Below are 12960 nucleotides of genomic sequence, written 5' to 3'. Positions count from 1 at the left end.
TATGCATCCGACTGCATACGCGGTCCACAACAATAAATGAGCAAACCCAGAACCTGATGCTTAGTGCTAATATTCTAGCCCACTGATGTCTTACAGCCACCAAAACTCATTCGTGTTCCAATAAATGCCTTAAAGAAGTTTAAAAGCTTCATAATAGTACAAAAGCATCAATGAAAAGCGCGCGTTGAAAACCACCGTATTGCAAATGTACAGTAGTACCGGAATCTGCAAGTTCGTCACTCACACAGAAGCAGTAGTGACGTCGTGAAGGCTTTGACTGCACTGTTCACTGGTAACTGGTTACGACGCGTCAGTACTCAGTCTGCACCGAGCTATCGTTCGTGCTGCACGTGTCGCGCGGCGTTCCATCGCTTCCGATCGCGAAAAAAGTTTAACACACGAAACTTTCTTGAGACTTTCCTTTCAACCAGACACTGTTGAAGTGGAACTGTCTTGTTTTAGACCTTTTTGTCTGGTGACCTTTTCGTATAACCGGAATTTTGGTTAATCGGTATCCCGAAGAACGGGTTTGGTACCCTGGTCGCAGGATCGTGTTGTGATAACTTGATTTTCAGTGTTTTCTGTGTTGAGTGTGACCGGATTTTTTCATTGCCATTTTACTGATCGGTTTGTATTGACTGGTCTCTGCCTCTTAAGGTCGGCTGCAGATAACTGTGCTGTCAAACGTTTCAGTAAGTATAAAAAACTTTCCGTGCTTATTATAAAACCTCTACATTTTTTTAACTAAGTAAATTGCAGTAGGTAACTTCTCAGACACGGTAGGTGTTCTTTGGACTCTATCTCTTATTTAATTAGGATTCATAACAAAAGGAATTTGCAAGAGTCAATAATGTGACCAGAGTCCCCTTTTTTCGATTAATTTTATTTAATATTTTTATTCATCTCTATACTTTTAAAAATATTTTTTACATAGGTAGATAATGAGGTCTTATTATCTCTATATTCATGTTTAAAAACAAAAAAAAATCATAGTTTTTAACCACCCTAGTTTTTTCGGGCTTATGCGTTTAGCTCTCTTTATTTTCTCTTAATTACCCCATTTGCTTATATTAATAAGATCAAAACCTATGAAATAACACTAAATTCTCTAACAATAAGTACAAAAAACCATTGAAGTTTATTATTATAAATATCATACCTGCCTACCGAAAGTTACGTAACAAGAAATTACCTAACATAAGGTAAGTAAGTTAAATTAAAAAAAACTGCAACAATAACACAATTTACTATTGTAGACACCGTTTCCGCACATTCAACGATGAATTGAGTCAAGTATGAGCATTGAGTAAAATTTTTGAGCTTTAAATCTTTTTACGAAATAAATTACAGGTACTGTATCTGTTAATTCCTGTAGTAAAATTATAATAGTTTAATGCATCATCTTTTTGTTTTCTTTTACCACAAGTTAAGATTACTGCGAGATCATGATTTAGGCCACGCACATGCAAAACGTTGTAAAATTGCTAATCTACCTATAGTATTCCCTTAAGTCAATCATTTGGGTAGGCCTTCTTAAGGTTTTAAAGGGTCGTCATCCTCATCATCACTCCAACCGTTTGAAGTATCTGGACATAGGTCTTTTGTAAGGAGTTCCAAAATCCACGGTCGTGTGCCCCTTGTTTCCAGGCTCCCAGCGACTCTCTTGATGTCGTCTGTCAGACTCGCTAGTGCAGAAAAAGCTGCGTTTGCCTATGCGGGGTCGCCATTCCAGCACCGTTGAACCTTTTAAAGGGTTTTAAAATTTATAATAAAAGTTTCTCTGAACACTGGTTTTCTGTTGCAATTAAATTCATACTGTTCTAATATTTCGATTCTTAACCACTTTATGAGGTAAGAATTTACAGTGTTTGTATGACGAGGTGTCAAAAATGACGTCACGAAATGAATTTCGTGCGCACTTAAGAGTTCAATGCCATAGCGAATCAGGGAACTGGTGTGGCAGATGTTTATCGAAGGCAAAACTCGCATTATATCAGGTGACCCGTTTTGCTTACTTCATAATTCGAGGCTTTCGTCGATAGAATAATTTTTGTTTGCTGGGCTGCCAGTAAAGTGCCAACACACAAGTGGTGTGGTGGGTTTACGCTGCAAATCCGATAAGGCCTGTGCCCAGCAGTGATATTTTAATAGGCTGTAGATGATAATCATGATAAAGACCTTACCTATCTTAGGAAAGCTGAATTACTTAATAAAACTTCTAGGGACCTCTTTACAATAGTACGTTCCCGACCCTTATATAATAAAGGCCGCAAAATTCTGTCTAACTTGCTCTAATATATTTATATTTTCAGTTATATATATATATATATATATATATATATATAAAACTGAAGGTATTAGTGAATTAATTGGTTCATAGGTTTCGCTATTCTAAATCGCTTTCATTATATTAATATATTAACAGTTATTAAAATCGTTAACGAATCTTTAAATACTTATTTTAATCGGATAATCATATAAGTTAGTTAAATAAGCAATTTCAGACAAGACATGCTCATTCAAAGTGATAAATCTAATCAACAGTGATTACTTTTACAAAGTCTAAAGATCAGATGAAAGCGAAAACAATAATCGAAATATAATTGAAGTTTTAACTCAAATCTTGTTTGGAATAATAAAGAATGAGTTGATGGTTAATACATTTTTCCTATCAAAGAGTTTTATCTGTGTCTCGATATACTTATATCAAATAAAGTACGCTTGTCCATTAATTTTAGACATACCTAAACTCGGTCTAGTTAACTAAACATATTATATCATCCATGCAAGCAATTTGTATGTAAAATGGAAAAATTTCAACGAGATTACATATGATCATGAATTTTACGTAAAACGATTAACAGAATTGTATCATTTTATGCGGCGAAATTTTAACACCACTGAAAACTGTTCTTGCATCGCTTCAAACGATGGACTTCTTTCCACTTTCCTTGTGGTTAAAGACGTTTTTTTTACTCTAAAGAAATTACAACTTCGCTAACTGAGAATATTTACAAGTTATTTTTATGAGGGTAATATAAAAACTATACAAACGGCATGTTTAACACAATCTAAAATGACACAAAAGCTATTATACAATAATTCTTCTTCAGGTCTTTAGTTGTTATTTCCGAATTCCAAGGTATAGCCGCTTCCGCTTATGTGTGATTCGTTAAATGTCGTAGTGAGAATTTACCAAAGCAGTGACGTTAGTTAGTGACCACCCGGTCATAGCTCTCATATGTTACCTACTATCTTCAGCTGCAATCAAAATCTAACTTGTGCTGCAATAAAAAAAATTAACGCTTGCTGTAAATATTGATATTTGTCATCGATTACACGTTTTTCTCCAAGACTGTGCACCTGTGCTTTAAGTGTAGCGATTGCCGCAAAATTCATTACAAGAAGCAATCTTCAAAGAAAAAGTAATCGAGGTTTGAAATGTAAAACACACGTATTCGGTGTTCGTACATACGAAACCAATTTGCATGTAAAGGAGATACGACCTCGACCGTACCGTATTTAAAACGAAAGTGCCATGTGTCCAATGCAAATCTATTTCCAATAGATGTGCAAAAAGTCATTCAAAAAACGACTATTAAACGTTTTGTGACGACCAAAAAGAGTTACGCGTCCAAAACTTTTTTATTATTTTTTTAAAAAAGCAAGCAAAAATTCACTCTCAACACCAAGTGTAAGTAAAGTTGTTACAGTCTTTTGTTTTTTGATGGTAAAATTACCCATTCTAGGCCTGGTATTTACACTATGAGTGATGCTACGCAAATGACAGTTTTACTGCTAACACATAAGGGTCACTTGTCGTAAAATGGCAGCGATAAACTATTCCCCTATTGGCTTAAGTGTATCATTTGGGCTATAGTACCCAAAATTCAGCCAATAGCAACTATTGCGAAAGTCGCAATGTTTATTTAAAGTTTTGCAATCAAACCACAGGGCTCTGAATGACTTGACATTAAAAGTCTGACGCCCTCGAAAAAAAAGTAATTTATTGACAGCTTAAACAAATTTGAAGACACAAAACGCATTTTGTATTTAGTTAAGATTAACACCTTAATGTCGCATAAAAAAGGTCCAAATTTAAATTCAAAATAAAATAAATAAATCGATACTTCTAAAATAAAGGTATTTTGTTTATTCTCATCATTTTATGTGTTTTTCGAATTGGTATTAGAGTAACTACAAATAAACAGAATAGTTACTTTAGTGATCTAGGATGAAATTTAAGAAGTTTTACCGAAAACGAAACGTTTTAAAGAAACATTTTGGGGGTTGACCAAATCACTAGTGACACAAAATAATATTAAACTTTTTGAAGCATTAATCATTCGATTCCCGGCATATCTAAAATTTGTAATGTACTTTACGTTTGGAGCACTTAAATATCACTTGCTTTACCGGTAAAGGTTCATCGTAAGGAAAGCTGCATACCCGATAGTTCTCCATAATGTTCTAAGGCGAACTGCACTTGGCAAGCGTAGTGGAATAAACCCTTCTCATTTTAAGTTATGCCAAATTTTTCCGACTCTTAAGTATCGCAGTGTACACTTGGATTTATATTTTACACTCACCAAGTGTTTGTGAACTTTGCTTCTTCTCGGACCTCGCTTTTTGTTCGCTTTTCGTTTGGCCTCGATCGCCTCACTGTTTAATATCGGATTTGAGATTTCATTTCATAACTGTAGTTGGCGAGTTGTCGGTGTTTTTGTGTGATACAATTACTTACTTGACCACTTGTTTGCATTATTGATTTGCAATGTCTTTTCAACTGGCAAATTGGATGAGTAAATATAATATTGTGTATTATATTTAATCATCCAATTTGCCAGCCACTAACGCGTTTAAATATTTTTCATACTTCTTCAAGCCAGTGACGTTTATATTAATTAATTAACTTTAAAGGGTAATGGAATTTTCAGTATCATCATCATCATCATCATCATCATCATCATCAGGCTGAGTATGATGATGATTTATGTAAAACTGCTGGGCAAATGTCTACTCTCTTATTGGAAAGAGTCAGTTTAATTTAAGTCACATCTAATTTATTATCGCCTGTCGCAAAAACATGCGTGATATAAGCTTGACCAATTTCTTTGTTTCTCTGGTTGTCAGTGTGTTTGTGTCATATGACTGAAGTAGTCCTCATGACGGATGCATTTTTGCTTTCCCATATCTCCTAGATTTTTAGATGCTATATTGTTTGGCTAAATGCCACAACAGGGCACTTCAAACGAGATCTTAAATTTTCTTGAAAACTTCTGGATCGCTGGGTCAACTATTTAAGTAATCTTTGATTTGTATAGTAATGATCTTTTTACGAGCTTAAAACAATTGTCAGATTAAATCTGATCGAACCTTTTGTTTTTACAATGATATTGATTTAAAAATAATATAGAAGTCAGTCTTGCGTCTCCCTTTTGCATTGGATTACATAACAAAAAACTATATCGGATCCATTACAGAGCAAATCTTGACTTGTATGAAGAGATTAAAATAGATCGACTGTTAAACAATAATTCTAAAGGTAATCGTTACTATTTTGATTGATGAAATTCCAATTGGTAATGATGTAATTGCATAATTCTATTAATTGCGTTTCATAAGAGGTGCAATCGAAATGCTATGTTTGGAATTTATTTGTGTTTTATACTTTTGTATTTTCAATTTATTTCGCTAGGCTTTACATAATAAATGAGTCTAAACCTCAAATAGTTTGAATGGGTGAAATTGTAATAACAGTAAGTTAAATGGATTCTGGGACTACATAAAATAAGATAATTAATTCCGTATTTAACTTCCATAGACATACAAAATCGGTAAACATTTTAGACAATCACACTATGATATATTTTAATTTGGATTTTAGTAAACACCCAACAGCAAAATAAACAAGTTTGTCTAAACTTTTATTTGTTTCTAACAATCGTTTTATACCAGCCACATGTTCCTTACGTACGTATAATAACGATTTGTAAATCACTTGTGTGCTTACAATTTTGTCACTCGGCAATATTATCTATGTTGCGACACTGTCACATATCGGTGTCAAAATTCGAGATTTGTGTAAGTGTTGCAAATATTTAATTTTGACAGTGTATCGATTGAAATCGAACGAGCTTTAAGCTTACCTAATGTACTCTAGTTACATCGCGAGCAAAGGCTTTTTTTTAGAACTACAACTAAATTGAATACCACGTCAAACAATAAAATCAAACGCGGACGAAGTCGCGGCCAACAGCTAGTTATTAATATTTTATCTGAACGCTGAAGGAAACTGGCATGCCTCAGAGTTGTTTATAATGTTCTCAAAGGCGTGTGAAGACTACAAATCTTCACTTTGCGCTGTTGATTACGACATAAGGCCTTTTATTCTTTGAATCTTACAGGAGACCTATGCTCTGAAGGGGCGGTAGAAGACAATGAATGGAACAGACTCTGTATTTTCTTGCACGTATTAATGTGATAGCGTTTCAAGATACTTCCCAAACCGCGAAATAACAAAGGTTACTGTGTATCCGAAGCGGTGATAGGCCAGTGGGTAGGACTTTTTCTAAGTTATGTGCGTTTTCAGTAATTAAAATATCACTTGCTTCAGCGGTGATGGAAAACATCGTGAGGAAACCTGCATGCCAGAGTTCCACATAATGTTCTAAAAGGTATGTGGAGTCCACCAATCTGCACTGGGCCAGCGTGGTGGAACCTTAACCCCTTCTCATTGTGGGAGGAGACCCGTGCCCTGTAGTGGGCCGGTAATGGTTTGATATGATGATGGTGATCATTGTGTATCCTGGTAAAACACTACCATGTTTGCAAAGTCGCTTGCAAATTAAAACTAGTGTTGCATAAATTAGGTCAAAGTCTTTCATAAGCTGAGTACAAAGATCGGAAGGCTTGAAACATTGCAAATGCATTAAGCAGTATCTAATTGAGAAGGTCACGATCGAGAACAATGGCCCTCACAAAAAACAGTGCACCGTTACTAACATGAAGGAAATTCTGGCGCTGTAATTTATGTAGTACCTAACCTTAGACGAGTAGTAATATTTTCTTCGAAACCCTAAATTAATCCATCCGTACCTATATACCGTGATTTTTTTATCGTGTTATATCCGATTTAATCTATCCGTTCTACAATTAAAAAATGCATGCTTTAAATATAAGCAATATTTAAAGCATGCATTTTTAAATTTGGAAACGATTCGAATATTTTTGTTTCTGCTACGTGCAACGAACGCAATTGATTGAATTGATACCGCTCACACTCTTTTTAAAGGATCATTTTTATGATGATATTTAACTATGTCGAGCGACGAAAAAGAGGACATTGTAATGTTAAATAGCGGATGCCAGCAACATCATCTGCGTAGTTTTTCCGGTATAAATCTTACGGGAGTAAGATGTATGTAACATTTTCCCGTGGTTCCCATCCCCGTCTGCAGAAAGCACGATCAGGCAAAGCAAAAATATCCGGGTATTACTTGAAAATTATTTTATAAAACGTATACATTTAGATCAAAAAGTTATTTTTATCTCAATGTAAAATGCGTTATTTTTTTTTAACTATAACCTTAATATACCTAAATATACCTAAAAACTATCTTAGCTAATTTAGACCCCGAATACTCTATACTAGAGTAGAATAAGGGTAGAGTAATAGGGGTATTATTAAACAAATCCTTTTTAGTACACTTGTGGAGCGTTAACAATATTATCTCAAAAATTTAAATTTCTACGTCAATATTTATAGATGATGAAAAATTGTTTTAATTTATTTGTTTAGTACCCATGTTAAACGATTTTATTGTTTTGTATGGAAGTAATATTTAAACTTACCCATTCAACTCGTTTTGGTATTCCGATTAAAAAGGTAGCTTTTACATTTTATTACAAATCTAATCAATTAAATTACGTCTGCAATAAACGAATTATTTCGTGTGACTAAAATACGACGTTTTATAAAAGTATTTATTTTCATAAACCCTTGAAAGACCACTTATTTATAAATTACGTTAAAGGATATAAGTTATACGATGTAGCCGGAAATAAGAAGCGTATGAAGGCAGTTTAGCTTTTTATATAAATTAAGTACTGTAACTACGCGTATTACTTATTATATGTCTTATATAATATTTGCATATTATAGAAAACAAGATGCAGCTTGAGAATTCCGCATAAAATCCAGGATATTGATACGTTATATTCCGGATATTACTATCCGATACCAATTTGTACTGTAATTATTAAAAATGTACTTCTCGTTTTACAGTTTTCCGAGTTATCTAACCATTCAATATAGCCTTAGGTCTTCGTCCATACTAAATGCGTCTTATGGTTTGCAACTTTGCACCAATATAAGTAATATTGTAAAAAGAAAAAAAAAATTTTTGCTTGTTCGTACCAAATAGGCTCAGAAAGTACTGGACCAATTTTCACCTTTTTTAGCTAAATTATCCGTAAGCAACATACCTAGAACATAATTTATTTTCAATAAAATGGAGATCCGTAAGAACATTTCAATAATGTAGAGGCCAAATTTTGCCTATTAATATTTTAAATTTATTTGGCCTAGAAAACCATGGATATACCTGCATTATAATGATGTGTTATATGATTTACTTGTTATTATCCACAAAAACCGATTGTGATGAAATCTGATAGGTGTTACTTTACATCCCGATATTGCCACTTACGAAACACAGAATCGAACTTACGCGAATGAAACATGGTCGATTTTGATGCTTTGAATGAATGAATGAATGAATGAACTTTTATTGCACACCATAAAAAGTACATTGAACAAAAAGAAAAGTAAAACAAAACAACGTATACAATTTGGCGGATGCTTTCTTTGTATTAATTCAGTTGAAGCTCTTAGCTACTATTTCTATCGTGTACGATGCAATATTTTTTTGCATTTGACAGCCGAATTCGTGAGGGTACTTATTAAATGCCTTAGTAGTCCAGCCACGGGCGGACAATGCGATGCTGCAGGTCGTAGAGTGAATTTACTTAACGATTTATTTATTTTTAGCAATATTTCATGTAAATGGACACCCCACACCAGGTGACAAAGTTCTAACATTAAAATGAATTAAAAATAATTAATTTATTTAATATTAGAATTTGTAATTATTGTCAGAATTTTTACACAGAAAAAATCGCGGGGTATCACTAGACTTAAATATAAATTGTAAGGTTACCTCTAGTCACTCAAAGAAAAACTTGTTAACATATAAAGATGTGGCCTAAATTATCCGTGTTAGGCAATGAATGCCACATATGTTCAAATAAACTTAGCAAATTGTGTGAATTCTCATGCGCGATAGCACCATGAAATTCGTACTACATATTTTCATCTTAGTTTACCGTAACTTGTGTTTTATGAAACAGGTTTATATGGCTTGGTGAGCACACAATACTGACGTAAAGTTCATAATATTGATTACAAATTATTTAATAATCTACAATCATAAAAGGCTGACTGATTGATAGGTAATCTACAGCCCAAACAACTGAACGTAGAAATTTCAAATTTAGAGTAAACTAGCGTACCCAGCCTGCATCGCCGGGCTAGATTTAGCTTTATTTTATTTAAACAATAAACTTACATCATTAAATTTTTAATTTAAGTCTCATTATATATTAAATCATTTATTTCTCTCCGTGTTCATTCACTTCTATTCTCTTCTCGAGCGGGTGAAGATCATTATCTACACCCATGTACACCCAACAATAGAATATCATCATAGTAAATAAAAGCTGTATTTGACAGTTTGACAGTTCAAAAATAGAAGTGCTCCGATCGTTACCAAACTTTACAGGATTACTCGCCAGGTCAATCCGGAGATTCCCAGAAACTTTCATTGAAATCGGTCCAGCCGTTTCGAAGCCTATACGGGACATACCCACACACTTTCTCTTTTATATATATATAGATAGATGTTCTTCGTATTATTAATATAAGTAGATATACGAAGAACAGCATATTTTATTATTCTAAAAAGGGAAAGATGTTTTTTTGAAAAAAACATGAAACTTAGTATCTGGGCTTAGCAAAAAACGAGTTTCACAGTATTTGAAAAAACTAGATCCGAAGATCTTAACAACTTTATTCTGATCTGCCGCCACCACACGACATACGGCCCAAATAAACCATTAAAAAATTACGTACACATGAGGTTATACGAATGAATGACGAAGCAACTTGGCATAACATTAGCTACCTATGCCATAACTTAACGATTCTTCAACCACCTGTTTTGATTGTATAATGCAGATGCACAAACGAAATAAGTAGAATTGCTCCGTTTTAAAAGACGTGGATATTTTTACTTTAATATTTATATGAGCATGCACTCATAACTTTTTCTGCGTAAGAATCCGAAGCATGGTATTCAAATAAAAGTTCATTGGAAGAGCCTTTTCGATATGACAAATTTACGTAGTAAGGGACTAGAAAGCTAAACTTTAGTAACGATCATTGGTAAAAAAAATGACGTGGTTTATTTAAGTTATGATGGCTTTCCCAATATCAGCCTTCGGAATTACAAGGGTATTCAACGGTGCAATTGTATTAGTCTAGACTAAAGTATTTTTTACGCAGCACGCGTAGTAAGAATGTGTTTGTTTTATAATTTCTATTCACAATTCTAAAAAATCGAAAATTATTTATTTAAAGAAGGCTTTTATTTCTATAAGCATTTTAAAACGTCAAGTCTGGCTGCTTATGGTGACTCTACCATCGGACCGGAAGGCAGGTTTTACCGAGAAGTAGGCGACAAGAAACTCAGTAATATTCCTTCATTATTAAATTTTTTTTTTTTTAAGAAATATCAATTTAATCAATATTAAAATGCATAAAAAATAAAATCTGTACCTGCGATGTTCCTGTAAGCGCGGCCTGAGATATTTTAAAATTAATAAATAGGTACGCGTGTCGGTACTGTACGTAAAGCGCACATATGTTGAGGGTGACGAGGCAACTTGTCATAACTCATAACTTGTCGCGTTTCTCAATAAGCCGTGTGCTCTGTGCACCTAACAGGCACAAGGCCGGCAATATTTGATCTGATCGAATTCATAATATTATGCTAAGCTTTTGATTTGCCGATTGCGTTACATTCTGCCTTGTAAAGAGTAAAGAATATTTAAGATTACGCTATACGAGCTTTTCACTACTCAAAATATCATATGCTCTTTTAGTTTTGACAGTCGGTTGGCTGAGTCCAAGGTCGTGGGTTCGATTCCTTCAATTGGAAAATGTTTGTATGATGGACAGAATGTTTTTCAGTGACTGGTTGTTTATCTGTATTATAAGTGTATTATATACATAAAGATATTCATCAGCTATCTTAGTACCCATAACACAAGCTTCGCTTGGTTTTGTGCTAGATGGAGATGTGTGGTACTGTCATAGTATGTTTATTATTTATTTATTTTATTTTATATTCGAGTCAAAGTAGAGCTTTTTGTCACAGAGTTCGTCCGAGAAAGTATTACTAAAGAACACTATTCATGTTTCTCGTTATTTGGTAATGATCAAGTTTATTTCTTGGAGGCCTTGTTTATGAAGTTATTAGGCCTTGTTTATCGCCATGCTGAACCTTCAGCCGTTGTTTTAAAACAGTGAATCAAAACTAAGTTGTTTAGCTTAGTTTTGATTCACTGTTTTCTAGTTCATTCTCATCTTCATATTTGCCTTGGTTTAACATTATCTGTGTTTGGATGAATCTTGACATAGTTAAATTGTTTAATAGAATTTTTCCATTTTAAAACCTTGTATTATTCTCTTGTTCAAGGAAAAAAGCTGAAGACTCTTGGGATTATAATAAACTTGATTAGAAACTTTCCAAAATTGGTCTTGTCCTGTAATAAACAATGTTCAAATCACTTGAGTTTGAACATTTTTTCTTGGTTAAGACACTGGAAGCCTATATTTGTAATGATCATCGTCATCATATCAACCCATTTCTGGCCCACTACAGGACACGGGTCTTTCACAATTAGAAGGGATTAAGGCCGGCAGTGTGGATTGGTGGACTCCACACAACTTGGACAACATATGGGGAACTCTCAGGCATGCAGATTTCCTCACGATGTTTTCCTTCACCATTGAAGCAAGAGATATTATAATGATTTAAAACGCACATAATTTGGGAAAGTGAGAGGTGCGTGCTGGGACTCGAACTCGGCCCCCCAAAAGTGAAGTCGTGCTACCCACTGGGCTATCACCGCTTTTTTGCTATATTCGTACTTTTTAGTAAATTTTTTAAAGATGAAATATGCTATTTTATTGAGTTTTATTACAAACTTGAAGCTTAAATGAATAGGTACTAAACATAAATTGTCTTATACATTATAGCTACTTGTTTGGCGAAATAGATTCGTCAAAGTTCTAGGCACCATCTCTGTCGTGGCTGAACCCTTGTGATCGATGTTTCTTAAATAAACAATTTAAACCCGCAGAAATAAACCAATCATATTAGAAGACCGATAGACGTGCTGCGTTAACTTCGCGTTGCTCAAATAGTAGATAGGTACATCTATCACTGCTGTCAAAGAAGCATAGAAGTGTTGGAGGTATCGACGCACGCTGAATCATTTCTAGGTCTTTATTAACTGATATCCGTGATTGATGGCTTTAGAGTTTTCAAAGAGGCGGTGTCGAACGTTTTCTGAAATTTCTATTTAATTGGTGAAAGTGTTAAGTTTGTATTACTACTATTATAATAATAGAATAATGGCTATCAATTCTTTAGCCAAAAATTAATAGCGTATCCATAAACTGCATTTCAGCCTCGTTTCTTTTACGACCTGTTGTTGTATGTGTTGTGTGTGTTGTTGTTGTGATTCCCTTCCGGTTTCTGTTTTCTTCACCGTCGTAGGCTGCATCATCAGTCATATCTTACAATTACAAACGTTAAAACACAGTTAATTCTT

The 12960-nt window shown here is 34.0% G+C and overlaps 1 protein-coding gene across 1 annotated transcript in view; it reads left to right on the top strand.

The window, feature by feature from the left end:
- Nucleotides 1-334: 334 nt before the first annotated feature.
- Nucleotides 335-12960, top strand: part of LOC120625902 (putative uncharacterized protein DDB_G0286901) — a 266693-nt gene continuing 254067 nt past the window's right edge. Inside the window, exon 1 of the mRNA XM_039893168.1 lies at nt 335-692. The gene's annotated coding sequence lies outside the window, so the exon portion shown is untranslated. The remainder of the gene's footprint in view (nt 693-12960) is intronic.

This window comes from Pararge aegeria, chromosome 8 (assembly GCF_905163445.1).
Source record: "Pararge aegeria chromosome 8, ilParAegt1.1, whole genome shotgun sequence".
NCBI lineage: Eukaryota > Metazoa > Arthropoda > Insecta > Lepidoptera > Nymphalidae > Pararge > Pararge aegeria.
The sequence above is the reverse complement of the archived record's forward strand: the minus strand, read 5'-3'. Positions and strand labels throughout refer to the sequence as shown.